The sequence below is a fragment of the Sminthopsis crassicaudata genome, chromosome 1, assembly GCF_048593235.1.
Source record: "Sminthopsis crassicaudata isolate SCR6 chromosome 1, ASM4859323v1, whole genome shotgun sequence".
NCBI lineage: Eukaryota > Metazoa > Chordata > Mammalia > Dasyuromorphia > Dasyuridae > Sminthopsis > Sminthopsis crassicaudata.
The window spans coordinates 603,125,531-603,144,818 of NC_133617.1; positions in this window are offsets into that span (position 1 = coordinate 603,125,531).

Sequence of the window (19,288 nt, forward strand, 5' to 3'; positions counted from 1 at the left end):
TCCTTCTGTTCTGCTATTGCAAGTCTTAAAGAAGAACCTGAAATTCTAAGATATCAAGGGACTTGCTCAGGATCATTCAGCTAGTTTGATTCTGAGGCAGGACTCAAAATCTGGAGCCAGCCTTGATCCTCTTCTCCATGTTAGTATTAATATTTACATTTTTGACTTTGGAATTATTGTCCAATGAAGTATCATGTATAAAGGGCTTTGTAAAGCTTAAAATTCTACATAAATACTATTATTATTAGTTAGTGAGTTTACAAGAAAAATGCTTTGGAAACCTTAAGATACTATGAAAATATTTATTATTATTATTAATGATAATAATAAATAACATGAAAAAGATCTTATGTAATTTTAAGTTCTATGTAAATATTATTATTAATAATAGCAAATAAGATTACATGTCAAGTGCTTTGGAAACCTTAACACACTATGAAAATGTTTGTCATTATTATTATTAATAAATAGCATAAAAAGACCTTATAAATTTTAAAGCTCTATATAAATATGATTATTATTAATAATAGCAAATAAGATTACATACATATAAAGTGCTTTGGTTACCTTAAGACATTATGAAAATACTTATTATTATTATTAATGAAAAGTATGAAAAAGACCTTATAAACTTTAAAATTCTATATAAATTTTATTATTAATAATTGCAAATAAGATTACATGTCAAGTGTTCTGGAAACCTTAAGGTACTATGCAAATGCTTATCATCATTATTATTATTTTTTATTATTTTTTATTAATTTTTATAATTATAACATTTTCTTTGGCAGTACATATGCATAGGTAATTTTTTACAACATTATCCCTTGTGCTCCCTTCTGTTCCGAATTTTTCCCCTCCTTCCCTCCACCCCCTCCCCTAGATGGCAGGCATTCCCATACATATTAAATATCTTATAGTATATCCTAGGTACAATATATATGTGCAGAACCGAATTTTGTTGTTGTTGTTGCAAAGGAAGTATTGTATTCGGAAGGTAAAAATAATCTGGGAAGAAAAACAAAACAAAACAAAAAAAATAATGCTCTCAGTTTACACTAATTTCCCAGTGTTCTGTTCATCATTATTATTAATAAATGAGATATATATAAAACACCTTGTAAACCTTAAAGTTTTATGTAAATACTAATTATCATTAATATTAGAAAATGAGATGGCATGTAAAGTGCTTTGGAAACCTTAAGGCACTCTATAAATATTTATTATTATTCATTGTAAATGAAATAATAGTAAATGCCTTATAAACCTTAAGCTTTTATAGAAATGCTAATTATTATTGTTTTTGATAAATGAGGAACATATGTTAAGCATTTAAAGTTCCATGGAAATATTATCATTGCTGTTGTTGTTAGCAAATGAGGTGATATACATTATACTTTGGAAAGCTTAAGACATTATATTTATAATAATGATAATAAATGAGATAATACCAGATATTGTGCAATCTTTGAAGTGCTTTATAAATGTTAGTTATTAGCCGTATTTTGTTATTATTATTTCTATTACTTTTATTATAACATGATCTCTGGCTAGCTTACGAGGACAATTCTAGACTTATAGGCAATCAGATAATATGTGTAATTTAGTCTGAGATGCCCATCTATGTCGGCTTTTAAATATGCCTAGAGGGGCATAGATGAGGCTACTTTCTCCCCCTAGAAGGTCAGGAGAGGGGCCCCAACTCCCTAGCCCCTGCTGCTTTTACTTCCATTTCTTCTCTTCTTTTTCTTCAATTCTTGGCACCAAGAATACAAGTCAATGGGAAACCATTAAGTATATAAAAAGAAATGCTACCTTCCGACAAATGATACCATCCCTGCCTGACTTCGCCCTCTCCTTCAGGAGACAAGCTGGGACGCTCAGAGCTTCCTGTTTTGTTCAGGCAGAATGCTGTGTACTTGGGATATGACTGTAAATCAATAGCTCTATCTGAAAGGTGACATTTCCCCAACAGGGGCATCCTGGAGCCTCTCCGGAGCATTCTTCTGGTGTCAAGTGTCCAGCTTCCTAAATAAATTATGAGCACCCATCTATCAACCTCACCCAGATCATGTCAGCGCCTCGTTGTGTGAACATACTCACACATACATGTGTCTATCTGGCTCTACCTAAGCATCATGGACAGGGCAAAGCAAAAGTTCCTGTTTCCCAATTTCCAATTCTCATTATTTTTTAGTCATGTCTGAGTCTTTTTTTTTTTTTTTTAAGGGTTTTAGATACTGGAATAGTTTGCCTTTTTTTTTTCTCTAGCTCATTTTACAGATAAGGAAACTGAGGCAAACAGGGTGAGGTGACTTGCCCAGGGTCACATAGCTAGTAAGTAATTGAGGCCAGGTTTGAACTCAAGAAATGAATCTACCCAATTGCAGACCTAACACTCTACTATGCAACTTAGCTGGCCTTCAGTTCTAACCATGACCTAAATTCTGTATATTCACTAGGAATAAATTTTGAATTGAGGATAAATATAACTGTTTCATTCGTTCATTCATTAAAAAAAAAACAAAAAAAAAAAAAAAAAAACTTTAAGCCCATCCCAGCATACTAGGTATTGAGATGATGCAAAGTTTAGAAAAGATACTGTCCCTAGCTTCCTTGATGGGTAGGAAATCAACAATTCTCCTGGTCTAGGAGGATAAGACCCAAAATAATCTCCATGGGCAACATTGTATATTAGAGAGCCCTGAAACAAAAATCCTTGTTAACTCTGCTAAGGAGCAACATTTTAAATAATAGGACTCACTCAACTGAAGGACAGACAGACAGCAAACACAGACAGACAGAAACAAAGAGAGAGAGACAGAGACAGAGAGACAGACACAGAGAGAAACAGAGACAAAGACAAAGACAGAGATAGACACATAGAGAGACACATACACAGACAGAGAGAAAGCTAGAGAGACAAAAAGAGACAGAAACAGAGAGACAAAGAGAGAAAGAGACAGAGATAGAGACAGAGACAAACAGACAGACAGAGATAGAGAGAAACAAAGAAACAGAGATAGGAGCCCGGCCCCAGCTAGGCTGCTCACTTCCCTTTCTGGTTCATGTGGTCTCCTCTACCTCCACACTGGATGATTTGCCCCCATACAGACATATTCCTTCCCCCATTGCCCTTTCCAATTCTTCATGTGTTGTTATCACCTATTCGAATCTAAGGTGAGATCAGGAACTGTTTTATTCACTTGGACTTATGCACTTGGCACAGCCTGGCACATAGTAAATGCTTAATTAACTTGCTAACTTACTAGTGAGCCTACACCATACTTAACTGAGAATCTCCTTTAAAATATTCAAGATAAGACATTGTCCAGCCTCCACTTAAAGATTTCTAATGATGGGGAAATTTTTAGGATGGCCCATTCATCTTTTCACCAGATCTAATTATTAGGGAGTTCGTTTCTTTGCTTTTCCTTCAATTGAGCTAAATTTTATATCTTCATAATTTTTGCCAATTGTTCCCTGAGGCAAAAAACCTATTTTAACTTCACATCCACATGACAAATTTTAAGATATTTTAAGACCATGATTTGTGTGTGTCTACTCCCCTCCCACTTGCTCTACTCTCTGTCCCTCACAAGGCAGTTAGATGTCCTTGGAGCTGAATTCAAATGTAGGCTCAGATACTTACTAACTTTGTGACCCAGCTTCAGTTTCCTCAACTGTAAATGGGTATAATAAAAGTACCTAACTAGGGTTTTTGTAAGGAGAAAACCTGATAATATATGCAAAGCATGAGTCATGGTACCTAGCAAATAATACTTAATAAACGTGTTTTTCCTTCCAAGTATTTCTTAACCAAGACTAGCATCACTATTTCCTTTAACCCAGCTTTGTATGAATGGGCCTCCAGATACTTCATCACTGTCATTGTTCTTCTCTGAATAAATTCAAATTTATCCAGGTCTTTTCTAAAATTGGTGACTAAACTTGGACACAATCATCCAGCTTGGGCCTGACCTAAGGCAAAAGATAGCCAGGATCATCACTATCGTTATTTTCCTCATTCTTTTTACAATGCTTCTATTCATGCAACTTAAAGTCATGTGAAAACTTTTTTGTTTAGTCCTATTATTCTCCCTGGAGTACTAGATAGCTATAAATCTACCACTGGACAGTATGATCTCAGAAAAATCAAAGTTATAAGGAACCCAAAGACAAATGGAAATAATTATATTGGATATAATCAAATAATTATCGAACAGAATAGTTGTAAAAGGTCCAAACTGATGAAAAAAATATAACTAGAAAAAGGATGTAAGATGGTCATATAAAGAAACAGATGACTAACCCAATTGATGCACTGATAACCTGAAATATTAAAATAAACAAAGGAAGGTATATAATAAATTAAATTGATCCTTTCTGACAATTCTATAGAGGTAGACTGGCACAGCGGAAACAATGCTAAAATCAGAGTGAGCAAATCTGGGTTCAAGTGCAAATCTGAATGTCACTTATAATTCAAATATAACTTAAATGTCACTTATAATCTGTGTATCTTTGGGAAAGTTATTCTCTGGGTTTCAGTTTCTTTATAGGAAGTGAGAGATCCCTTCTAACTCTGAATCCATTATCTTATCACATGAACAAGAATTAAGAATTGCACAGATGAAAATAAATGTATGGATGGTTTGTCATTTGCTCATCTGTACTGGTAAAGGGAGTACCATCGTTGTGAGATCACTGATTTATTAAAATAAAGTCATATTTGTTTTCTTGTCTGTCTTCATCATTGTCTCACACTGAACCTGATATCCACTAAATCTCTCAGTTGTTTTTTTTTCCTTTGTTTTAAAACAATCTCCCTCAATCTGACCTCATGCAATTGATTACTTGAACCAAAGTACAGGACTTTACATTTGTCTCAAAACTTATTCTGCTTTATAGGTTGAGTTCACAAATAGGTCATTATGAACAGAAAATGGGGCAAAATGAGCTCAAGATCTAGGGCAAATGACATGTAGTTTCTTATGTTGCTGCCTGTTCAGACGTAGGTACCTCCCAATGAGAGAACGAAATGTTACTAAACATGTATTTAAAGTCAAACACTTTCAAACATGTAGCAGTACCCATTACTTAACAATTTCCAAATTCCTCGGGGGCAGATGTCATCTTCTTAGTTCAGTTTTTGTTTTACCTATAACTATTGCTATAGACAAGAAAACTGCATTTTCAGAAAGAATCAATAGTTTAAAAGATTAAAAAAACAGGGGTCATGGCTTCAAATGATCCTTAGGATAATTATTTACTCTACTTTATACTTGCAAATTATACATCGTTACCTAACAGTTGGTATAAAAATAGTGAACAGATAGCTGATGATCTCGGTCTTGGGTAATTAAAATGTAATTAATTTTGTAGCTAATTCCAAATTCTGGAACCATTGGAAGCTCTCCACAATTCTTGGGCAGGGATGGGGAGGAGAGGTTTGCTGGCCAATTCTAGGTGGGAAGGTTTCAGTACTGTGTAGGAGGGAGGCAGATTGGGTAAGAACAAGCTTCCAGTATCACGTTCAAGAAGACATTTTCTTTCCCAAAATAAGGACTTAGAGAAACTCACACCAGTTACCCTCAGGAGCTTGAATGTTGAGAGTATGCATAGAAGCTTTAGAATATAGTAATGGTAGGAATAAACCCCTTCAGGCTTGAAGATAAAGGGGTTTCCCCAGAGTACTCACAGAAAGAAAATTTACTTTCTAATCATATAATTATTGCCTTATCTCATATATCATTTTCAAAAACAAATAATGTAAGTATTATAACTCTTAGAAGAAAGTCTGGGCTTTCTTTTCCTTCACTCCCTTTCATAAGGAACATGATTGTTTGATTAAATATTACAGGGTATTCTGTAAATAAGAACTAAGTGGAATTATTTATAGAGTGTAGAACTTAGAGTCAAGAAGACTCAATTCAAATCCTGCCTCAGGCACTTATTGGCTGTGCAATTCTGGCCTTGTCACTCAATCTCTGTTTGCCTCAGTTTCCTTATATGCAAAATTCCTATTTCTTGGAATTGTTGTGAGAACCAAATGGGACCTATATGTAGGCCAATAAGTGATATATATATATATATATATATATATGTGTGTGTGTGTGTGTGTGTGTGTACATACAAAAATACAAATATATGTGTTATATATATGTACATATATATATATAAAACACATATATTTGTATTTACACACATGCATATGTATATGTATATATACATATATATATATATATATATAATACACACCTATATAATAGCTATTATTATTAGAATTGTATTCAGTTTTAGTAGAATCTCGGTCTTAGAAAAAATCCTCTGGAGATACCACAAGTATAGGATGAGGTCAGTATCTCCAACAAAAGGTAATTCAGATCTCTCTTAAAGACCTCCAATACAACATGTTGTCTGCTGAGGTACTTCATTCTGCTTTAGGAGTGCCCAAATAACTAAGAAATTTTTCTTTACATGAAACCGAAATATTTCTTATATAACTTTCATTTATTTGTCTTGCTTCTAATTCTGCCCTCTAGGTCCAAGCAGAACAATTCTTATCCCTATTCTTTATAGAAGTTTTATGCTTAAAGACTATGATCATATTCCTTCTGTGTCTTTTCTCTGGGCTAGATAGCCTCAGTCTTATAACCAATTTCTGCATTGACATGCATGGTCTGGAATATAGTAAATACATGAATATGTACTCTTACCAGGAAGGAAAGTGGGATTAACACCTGTCCATTCTTCCTTTTCTGCATGTATAGCTGCCTCTCTCTACACAGTTGTCTCAAAAATATTAGTGCAACATTAAGCTATTTAATTGTATGGATGCATTACACAGCCATATATATATATATATATATATATATATATATGTATTATATGTGTGTATGTGTATATGTATGTATGTATACATACATATATATATACATATACATAAATGCATGTGAGCATCCATAACTTTGTGTGACATTAGACAAATGATTCCAAGTATCACTTCATCTACATCCTACTTGCCAACCACTAGGCCCACAATAGAGATCATGATTCAGAATAACTTCCACTCTCCTGATTTATAATTGCCTTTCTTGACCACTATTTCAGGAAAGTCCTAGCTCTGGTTTATCTTACTCCCTCCTCTCAAGCCACTTCCTACTTGTTTCCTGCCTTATTACTCTGACCCACTGCATGAGAACCTTTTCTCTGACCTCCTTCTTTTCAGTTTTGGAATCATAAACCATGACCAAATCACCTCTGCCATTGTTCCTGATTGGGATGTGTCAATCTACACTCCTATGGCCTCACTCACCATCCTTGTAACTTTTAAGACTAAATTTCTCTTCTTTGGCAACCATTATGCTATGCATGTTGTTGTTCCAATTGCTTCTAGAGGGCAGGGACCCATTTTTGGTTTTATATTTGTAACCTCAGTAATTAACAAAGTGTTTGCCATATAGTAAATACTTAATAAAATCTTGTAAATTCATTCATTCATATGTCAGAAGGAGGACGTTAACCCAGATATTTCTCTAAGACTAGGCATTTTATATAGTATATACATCATATCTATATACATATATGTATGAAGCTACAAATCATAGACAGACAAGATGCCATTCTGGTTGGTGAAAGCAATTTCGATATTTCTTCATTTGTATTTCTACACACTGATGAAATCACAAGTCCAAAATCTGGAGATATATTTGTAAGTACTCTGAGTGTAAACATATACATACATACCCAGATGCATATGTTGTATGTATAATATACATTACAATTATATCCTCTCTTACTTGCACACACATGTGTGTGAGCACATGCATTTATATATCATGTATGTGCCTATGATGTTCTTTTCTGTAATGTGTGGATCATGTTACAAATCTGGGATGATGAAATCTCAAATTGGGTAATGGAAAAACTGGAGAAGCAAAGGCAGGAAAGAAGGCCAAGAAAGTCTGACAAAAATACAATCATCCCCCCAACAAAACTAGAGGATTTGCTTTAATCTTCTAGTAAGATCTATGCTACTTAAAACTGGGCAGTGATGCAATGGTAGCCTCCACATAGCACAAGCTAAAGGCCTGTCTTACTCTGCGGTAGGTCAGCCAACAATTGTAGAGTAGAGGGACATGGGCTATATTTAATTCAGGTAAATCCTTTGAGTCTTATATCTGACATCATGTATTCACTGACTTGGTGGAAAACATATATTAAATTAATTATTTCCAGGGTTCCTCTTGTTATTCAACACCTGGGATCTAAATAGCAAGGACTTTGTTTATTTAGGAGATTATATGAAGTGTTAAAAGAATTGGAATTTCTCAAGGTTTATACAGATATAGCTTCTTGGATTTCACTAAATTTGGAGAATGAAACTTTCTTCTTGAGACTGAGAGACAAGATTATGAGGTCATATACCTTCACTAGGAGCCATTTTGAGCTAGAGACCAAAAGGCAAATAAATCTGTATTTAACTCCAAAAGTAAAGAAAGGTTTAGCACAATCCATTTTTCATTCATTAATCTGGGTTGAAGTTCCTTTGTTCACTAGAGACAGGACAATACACTGTAGAAATTTGGCCAGTCCAAAAATCAGTCTCTCCCTATCACAATGCACAATATACATACACACACACACACACACACACACACACACACACACACACACACCACATATATCACATATCCCATCCCCTCTCCCAAAGAAAGCATCAACATAATTTAACCCCCATATAAAGACTATGGTCTTAACGTCTACTGGCAGGTTTTTACTTGCCCCATAACCCATGAGCTTTGACTTACTATAAAATAAATACTCACATGTTCTATAGTTGGCATGAAATTGGATTTAATTCAATAATTATTTATTAAGCACCTAATATGTGCCAGACTCTGAGCAAGGCTTTGGGAAAGTAGGATAAAAAAAAAATTAAATAGTTTCTAACCCTCAAAAGCTTCACATTGTACTTTGGGATGGCAGCAATTAGGGATTGGGACTTGGGATTTGGTTGGAATGGAAAATTTCTAAATGAGGAAAATTAAGTCAACAAGCATTAATTAAATACCTTCTATGTTCTAGGCACTGTGAAAAATAGTAGGGATTCAAAAAAAAAGGCAAAGAACATGATTCTTGCATGTAGCTTACACTCTAATCAAACTCAAGTCTATCAATACAGGTCAGTACCTTCTCTGTGACTTGGAGTTCTAAGAGGTACCACAACTACCATGTGTCAGAGGTAGGCTTTGGACCAGGTTTTTTGGATCTAAGCTGTCTCTTTATTCACTATATCATCATCACCATGCCTTGGATGCACTCTATGGCAATGAACAGACGTGCATAAGTTGAATCATTTGAAAAGTATTCTTAATTGTGTTCTCTGCCCTTCCAACTGTGCTTTAGACTGCCCACACTTAGTCCTCCCTCTGCTCCAAATTTCCAACACCGGTACACTCCTAGCCAAGGCCAACAGTTCCCTACACTATTCCTGATGTGATATGTCAAAAAGATAATACAATTATAGATTTAGACTTGGAATGTACCTTAGAGGTATTCTGTTCTCTCTCCCCTCCCCAATGATAACAATGAGAAAAGTGTGACCCAAAAAGGTCTAACTACTTACCCAAAATCAGAGGGAGTAAATGGCAGCAATGGAATTTGAACCTACTTCCTCAAATACAGAACTCTTTCTATTTCTCAGACTTAAGAGAATGATAAGACAATTTTTGAACTGGAAAGGGCTTTAAAATTCATCTAGGCTAAAATCTCTCATCTAACATCTGGGAAAACTGACACTCAGATGGGATGAAGTGTCTTGCCAACCTGCCTATGGTAACATGGAATAAAGTTATTCCCAGTAAATTTTACATTTGTATTATGAATCTCACACACTCCAGTTCAAAATGCAGCAGCATCATTGTGGATAAAGAACACGGCAGAGGAAAGAAAACTCCCAGAAGCCCGGGAGAGAATGTGGTGACAGGTTTATGCCATACACACAGACACAAATATACAGAGACACATACAATTGGCTATCCTCCCATGGTTCTCTGAGGCTGAGATCATGGGTTATGGAGTTTAGGAGACTGAATCACATTTTAGGGGGAATAAAAAACATTGCATAAATGAAAAAAAAAAACTCACTGTCTTGAAATCAGAGGACCTGGGTTCAAACATATTTGTTATCCCAATGCCTTTCTGTGCCTTACATTCAAGGAATCAGATTCAATGACATCTGATGTACATTTCAGGTATAAATATATCTTTTTTTTTAAATACCACTATCAAGAAGAGCTTTGTCAGCTGCTTGCCTGCTATAGATGTTACATAGTCATCTGCTGGGTTTAGGGAAATGATGGTTTTTAAAAGAGGGAGCAGAGGCTGCACCAAGAATGAGGAAAGTAGGCTTTCTAGGACACAAAAGTTAAGTATATAGAACTCAAATAGGGAATGCTTTTATTTGGCAAGTTACTGATTCTCTCTGTTCCTTAGTTTTCTCATCTGTAAAATAGGAAGATCACTCTGGGTGACTTGCAAGACGCCTTTTAGTTCTCAATTCAACAAAAAATTGTTAAATATCTGAGACATTTGAGACCCTGTGCCCTATATCCTAGGGATAAAAATATGAAAATCACCCAGTCCTTTACCTCAAAGGTCTTACAATCTAAAAAGGTAAAAGACATGTACATAAGCAATATATAAGGGGAGAGTGAAGTTAAGTGCAAAGAGGAGGGCTAAACAAAGTATTATGAGAAATATGAGAAAGGAGAAATCATATTCATCTTCCTGGAAGCAGTGGCCCTGGTACTAAAAGGCATTGTGCTATAACAGAAGTACCAGACTCTTTGGAATCAGGATTTACACTTACCTTCCACCTCTGCTGCTAATAATTTTTGTATATGCAGCCTCTCTGAGCCCTAGCCTCTTCCTCTAGAAAAATGAAGGTTAGTTGTTCCAAGTTCTCTCTAAACCCCCATTCATCTCCAAATTCAGATTCTATGTCATGACCCTTGAAGGAAGGGAGAGGCAGAAACATGTGGGAGGCTATGATATAGTGGGTTTCATAGGCCTGCCTAGAACTTGGGTTGGGTGGTCTGCATGTAACTGGAACAGCCTAGGAAAATAATTGCTATTAACCCTTCCTGAAGGAGTATAGTCTTCCTAGAGACTCTATGGTGACCCATAACTATGTATAACCGTGATATGAGTTCAAATTCATGATCCACTATCTTTGTTTCTTTGGATAAGTTGATGAACTATCTGTGCCTCTATTTATTCATCTGCAAAACGGGGAATTAGGTTGCTTCCATTTTTTTATCTATGATCACATTATTCTATGAAACCTGCAGGAAAGTCTAAACCTGGTGTAAGGAGGATGTAAACAAAGCACAAAGACCAGAGAGGGCACGATGAGACTGAATTGTCCAGTTTAGGTGATAGTTATAATGAATTAAGATATATATATATACACATACACACACATATATATACATATATATGTATATATATATAATCTACACATATATATTATATATATATAAAATCTATACATATACATATACACATACATATATATTCATAAATTAATAAGCATTTATTGAGTGCATATTGTATACTATGCACTTCATTGAGGACACAAAGACATAAATTAAACAATCTATGGCCTCAAGGACCTAATGTTCTATCAGGGGAAACTGAGATTAGATCAATAGTATGGAGCCAGCTATATTGTAGAACATCATCAGAACTCTTACAAGAAGAAGATCATAAGTTTTAGAGCTGCAAAAGATGTAATAGCCAAAGAAGATAATGTTTGTGCCCTTCATAGCTTTATTAGAGAACTCAAAGGTACTTCAGGGATCAGGTACTAAAATATTTTCCAAAGCAGAGAATTGAGGGCCAGAGAGAGGAAGGCAATGATTTGGCAAGACTGCACTGTGTCCTGACACACTAGAGGGCTTGGTTAGAAGGAAGGTCAATACTGAGAGAAGGAAAGGTGAGTGGGGTCTATCACCTGGTTGAGTGGTTTTTAACCCAAGACAAACCACAGGAAGTCCGGTTAAGATGAGACTGCCTCTGAGAACATGACCTGGACAACCCATGAGAAGGTGGTGTGACTTCCTATGGTTTGACAGAGTCCTAACCCTGCTGCTCTGACCTTATTCAAGTGCCTTCTCATTGGGCAGTAAGTAGATACTAGAAATACTATCTTCTTTTGACCACGACTGTTCTTTGCATTTATGTCACTTTCTTTTGTCTCTTTGTATATTGTCTACTTACAAATCTTTCCTCCATTGGATTCCTATATTGATGGAGACTTCTCCTTTTCTAAAGAAAAATCAATCAGCAAGCATTTAAGCACCTGCTAAAGTGCCAGACATTAAATTAAGATTAGGAATTTTTAAAAAATTATTTTCCATCAAGGTACAAGATTCTTAGTTCCACCAATTATTATTAGTTCTATGTAAACCCCTCCCTCTATGACAGTTTTTTTGAAGACTTGAATTCAATAATCACATCCTTCTATAGTCTTCTTCTCCAGGTTAAACACATATAGTTTCTTCAACCCATTCTCCCATGACATAGTCTTTGATTTCTCCACTATTCCAGTCTCACTCCTTTGGACATACTGCAGGTTGTCAAATATTCTTCCATAAAGGTCTTACTCAACAAGAGAAAAATTCTACAGCTATGATCTATTTAGGGTAGTTCTACCAAGATTAGGATCTTCTACATTCTAGACCAACAGAGCCATTTTCATTGCTCTGTTGCCTCAACTGAGTTGCCATCTACTAAAAGTTTTATTTTTTTTCTTTTCATTTTAAGACTTACTTTTGTTTGTATCTTTTGTTCTGCATCATCATTTCCAAATATATTCCTTCCCCCTCTACCATCCTATAAGTCATCCCTTGTAACAAAGTATACTTAAAAAGAAATATAAAAATGAGACTTGAATATCTATTTTATTAGGAGAATGAAAAAGTAACTCACTAAATACAATGGATATATCAATTGTGCCTGGTAGAATATAAAGTATTCCATATTTTTTAAGTGCCCACCTCTGCAAAGAGGGAACCACAGACTTTTTTCTCCCTAGATCTCTTTCACATGATCTTCTCCCCAACTATGCTTTCTCTCTAGAAATTTGGACATTCATCTCTAACTCTTCAGTTCTGATGACTAAGAGAAAAAGTGAATGGCATTCTAAGAGTGTAACTGTGACATAATAATTAACTAGTTTGACCTCAGTATTGGGAAGACATGTATTCACAAGAATTCTCATTTTATTTATGTGAGTTTTTTGGTGGTCTATAGGTATTTGATTTTATTTACTCTTTAATCTCAAACTATAGTTTTCAACATAATTTTTACCATTTTTCTCTTCTTTCAATATTTATACTGAAGTCAAGAAGCAATAATCTGTGTATTTCTTTGATTTGGAGTATTATGGCAAGTTCTTCATGGAACTTATCTATTTCATCCTCTTCCACAGATATGATGTATCATTTGAATTTTCTTTCTAATACTGATCTAACAATACATCCTTGCTACTATGTTACTTACTGTTCTACTTAAGAGGCAACTCTCAACTGTGGATTAAGTTCAATCCTAGAGAAGCCAGATCTCCAAATTATTTAGAGTTTTTGTTGCATCTCTTTGAATCTCAATCCCCAGAGGTCCAGGGGAAAAATAACTAAACCTTAATTTTGATTTATGTCTTTTAAGATTACCTCAAAGGAAAGAATAGAAAGTTATCCAATATATAATATGAATCAGGTATGAAACACACAAAAGAAACACTATACACAAAAGACTCTCATAACCATGCAATACAAATAGAATAGAATAACTTGTTTTACTTTCCTGAGAATTTGGGATTTAACATTAGAACATGAAACAGCTTATAGAACTATTAAGTAGCTATTTCACATTTCACCTCTGCTTTGCACTATCCAAAGCAACTACCTCCAGGTTAAGAGTAACATTCCTCCCCTTATTAGAGGTCACCCTTTTCAAAGCAGAAACCTCCCTTGCCGATCTCTGAACAACAGATCCAGTTTCTGATTGTTTAAATTCACAAGGCTGCCTCTGAGACTGGACACAACCATCTCAGGATTGCTTATCATGTCACTATTTTTCAATAAATAAAGGAGAAAGTACAGACTAAAATCCTAAGAGTACAGACTCATCCAATTCCACATATGTGCTTTAGCTACCATGTACTCATAGTTTGATATTTATCCTGTGTTAAGAAGAAAGACATCAATTTCCTCCATCACTCTTTCAAGAATGTATAGTTTTGTCAAATGGGTAGAGGAGAGAGCAACAGAGAATAAGACAGTTCCTTTCAAAATTTCATTAATTCATTAGCTCTTCCTGCTCAGTTGAAGGGGAAGGGAAGGTTTAGAAATCTTAAAGCAAAAGGATCTTCAGCATTTAGACATATGTGTCCCTGGGGCTCCCCAGAAGTATCCAAGGAGCTCTGGTACATGCTTCCTGAGATAGTGCCTACAGAGGATCGGGCTGTAATCCAGTCCAGTGCTGATGGGTGTTTAGATGATAGATGATAGGTTTAGGGTGTTTAGGTGATAGATGGCCAAAGCCAAGTATCTCATAATGTTTCTTGCTTTGTTTAGTAATATTATGAAAACAAATCCAACTAATTTGCTTTTTTTTTTTTTTTTTTCTTCCTAGGAAAACCTTTTCCATTTAGCTATAGCACCATTATGCTTTCTGGTTTCATTAATCCTGAGCATGTTAATATTGATGTGGTTCATTCCTTCCAATAACACAGCAACTCATTGGTCATTTGATAAGGATCTCACATCTAAGCCCTAACAGCTAAATTAGTGTGTGTAGATGGTCTGACAGCTTTGTAATAGTTGGCAGCCCCTTCCCTCTCTTCCATTGCATTGCCACTCTCTCTACAGAAACAGATCGGTCTAAAGACCATTTTGCAGTTTTTTGTTTCCAGAGTTGCCTTGGCCAAATAATTCATCATCTGTGGCCAATCTGCTGCTGCTGAACCTCTCTGTACTTGGCTAGGCTGGTCCTCAGACAGCAGACACATTTTGATGCCAGGACCATATATTAAACCTTTCTGGCTTGTTAGAACCTGACAGAATGTTTGATCTGTTGGCATAGTCTTGGAGAATCTAGAGTAACCATCAGGCCAGGACCAGCTTTCCGAGTAGGACTTTGAAATACAGGAGATACATAAAGTAAAATTAAAATTATACTATACAATCATCATCATCAACAACAACAATGTACATGTATTAAGTGCCTACTATAAGTCAAGCCCTAAGAATACAAAAAAGGGCAAAAAGCACAGTTCCCCATTCTTGGGATATCACCGATTGGTGAGGGCAACAGCATGTAAACACATGTATAAATAAAATATATCACCCTAAGCTACGTCATATTATATGTAAATATATGTATGTCTGTACACATGCATGTATGTATATATGCCTGTATAAATTGGGTATGGTTTTAGAAGGAAGGCACTGGCACTAAGATTAAAGAATTTTAGGAAAGGCTATTTGCAGAAGGTGGTGCTTTGGGTGAGTGTCAAAGGATGGTAGCGAATCCAGGAGATCAGGAGGCAGATTATTCAAGTATGAGATAGAGCCAGTGAAAAGGTAGAGTAGGAATGACAAGACAAGTATCATTGCATTATATAAAATATATAAAGTATAAAAAGACTGGAAATGTAGGAAGGAGCCATGTTGTGAAAGATTTTAAAAAACGAAAGATGTTGCACTTGCCCCTGGAGATAATAGGAGCCACCAAGTAATAAGGTCAGATTTGTGCTTTAGAAAAATCATTTTGGCATGTGGGGGTAGTATACACTGGAGCTAGGAAGACTAAGCAGTAAGCAATTGCAATACACTAAGCATGAGCTGAGGAGGGCCTATAATACAGTATATATACTATAAAATTGGAGGGAAGGAAATATAAGGCACAATCATGTCCCGTGGCCTCCAGACAGCCTAGAGAGATAAGTACTATCAGTGGAACTCTGATCATGGGTCTATTCTCATGAACCAGTGGGGGAAAGCTTCTGAACCAACTTTCTCCGACAACAAGAATACTTCTAATAACCATAAACTCCTGTGAGAACTTGCTATATTTGGAGTCACATGACTAGCTAGTCCATCATATTGTGCACAAAACTTCTCCCAGTCCACAGATTGATGGGAATGTTGTCTGGAACTCGTCTAGAGAAAGGTGTGGATTGAAACAGGATTCCACTAGCCACCCTTATTACAAGGTCAATAAAGGCAGATGCCCATTTGGGATGCAACCAAACTTTGGATCATAGCTCTCACTAAGTGGATTAAACCACATTTTAACACATTAAATTCTTTCTTAATACTTTCTCTTCAGGGGCAACTCCTTGAGAAAAGGTGCTTGCCTGCCAACCCTTCCTGTCTCTCCCTTTCCCAATATGGCACAAACAACCAGACAGCACCCATTTTACAAGGTTGTTCTCAAAAGGTGATGATTAGATCGCAATGCAGAAGGAGTTTGGATGCCAAGGAGCCTGGCAACACAATGTTTCTGGATCTGGCCTGGTCCCAAATTCCACATTTTTGAAGATAGATTGATGATTTCCAATGTACCACCATTTAAAAAACACAAAACAAGCTAGATTAACCAAAAAGAAAAATTAAGAAATAATAATCTATATTTCCAAAAATTAAATGAAGAGTAGTCTACAAGAACTGGACTAGAAATCAGGAAGATCTACTTTTTTTTTTTCTTTTGCTTATTGTCTATGTAACCTAATATAATGTATATATAATGTGTATGGATGTGTATATATGTATACACATACATGTATATATAGAGTAATTAATATATAGATACTTACATATATATATATACATATATATATATATACATAGATATGTGTGTGTGTTTGTGTGTCTATGTGAATGTTACCTTTTCTGCTCTTTGAGCCTTTATCTCATTTACCAAATGAGGAGAATGAATTGATAGATCATTGAAGTCTCTTCCAAATCTAATATTGTATGTTCTATGATGCTTTTGCAAAGCTTTATGAACTAGATAGCATCCAAGTGGAACCTTTTAAGGAGAAGAAATCCCTTTTTCTAACCCATAAGGATTTCATCCCTTAATCAAGTTCTTGAGAACTTATTCTTATTCAAAAAACCTTTTCTGATTCTACAGACAGGTGAATGCCATAAGTGTGTTAATTCCTATAATGATCCATTCACTGCTATAATCTGAAGCCTGGTTCTTGTATTCTGAGTTGTAATTTGGCCAGTCACTAGGATTCTTGGTGCTGGAAAGGACTTGACTAGTTACTGTTTAATAACTATCTATTAAGATCATCAGCATTCTTCTTCTCTTTAGTCAAATTCTGAAGTACTCTATAACTCAAGGAACTCCTCCTTCCAGATGGGTTCATACAGATTCTATGAGGAAAGGGCAGGGAACCCATTGACCAAAACTAACCGACATTTGAAAAGTTGGAAATTATAAATTATATACTCCAGCCATGGTTTCCCATTTTTACAAAGAATCATGCAGAAATGTCCCCGTATATCTCTTCTCTGGGGCCAAATTATAATTTTACAGCATTCAGCTTTGATTGATTTATCATTTTTTTTTTTTTTTCATTTATGTCATTTGCTTTTGCCTTGAATCCATCCATGCTAGTGCCGCTGTTGTTTATCTCTAATATATCCTATCTTCAACTTATTTGCGCACAGTTTTTTAGATTTTTTTCTCCCATATTAAACCAATAGCTTTTTGAAATAAGGAATTTTTTTGGACTTTCTCTGTATTTCTAATATTTACCAAAGTACCTGATACAATTAGGAATTTAACAAATGTTATTGACTTGCTGGCAGTTAATATGTCTTCCCATCCTTTTCTATATGTACCACATTTACTAGTTCTTACATAATAGTACATTGAATTCATGCACATAACTTCTTTAGTCATTCCCCAGACAACAGTCCCATCACTCTGTGGACTGAGAGAACATCTATGTATCATATGGTGGACTATCTGGTCACGTGACTCCGAGGCATTCTATTTTGCCTTAACTCTTTACTTCAAAAAGTGCTACAAAACATTTTTTGATGCATATGGTTTTGTTGTTTTTGACCTCTTGTAACCTCTAAATACCTCTAAAAGTTTACTTATTATTCCCATCATACATTATAATTACCTCAGTGTTTTAGTTACATAAAGTTCCTTTCTTTTAGACATTTATATTATAGTTATATTATTCATTACATTATGTAATACATGTGGATGTTTATTTATATTTATATTACAAGGCAACTCAAAATAGTATTGGAAAAGATTCTGAGATGTTTGGGTAAATGACAGTCTCTTTAGAGCTCCTGTAACACAAGAGTTAGTGTATTGTATGTGCTTTTAAGGACTCCATGGGTTTCTTAGTTGCAGAATTGAATGACTCAATTACTCAATAAATTTTATTAAGTATCTTCTGGGTTGGCATTATATTAAGCACTGGGAATACAAAGAAAGGTAAAGAGAATCCTTGTTCTTAAGCTCACAATCTAATGAGAGGAGGCAATAAGCAAATAATATGTACAAACAAATTATATATACTATTTTAATTTTAAAATAATCAACAGAGTGAAGATTCTATAACTGAGGAAAAAAAACCTCTCCCTAAATGGTAAGATTTTAGCTAGGATTTGAAGGAAGGTAGGGAACCAGAAGGTGGAGAAGAGTAGTCAGAGAATCTGGGCATGAAGGGCAGCCAATGAAAATACAGGAGTGTATTGTTCAAGGAAGAGTATGATCAGTGTCACTGGATCAAAAGGTACATGGAGAAAGAGGTGTGAGGTCTCAGAAGACTGAAAAGAGTTGAGGAATCCATGGTCTAAGGTGTATTGATGCATCCAATGGGATGGAAAAAGGCCTAAAGTCAGAAAGCTTGGAATTTTTTTTTTTCTATATAAATGTATTGGTAGGCAAGAAATCAACAAATGGAGAGAAAGAAAGAGGTTAAGCAGATTCTATCAAATGCAAGGGAGCAGTCAGCTAGGCAACATAAACTGAGGACCACATCTTCCCCATTTCTGTTGAGATGGTGACTAAGGCCTGTCAATTTTACCCTTACAATGCCTTTCACATCTATTCCTTCCTTGTCCTTCTCATTTTCCCCACCTTCCCTCATTACCTCCACTTTGTATTATTCTCCCTTCATTCATTCATCATCCTGGACAATACATCCACTTCTGATTGCCTAAGTAGTCCACCCAAG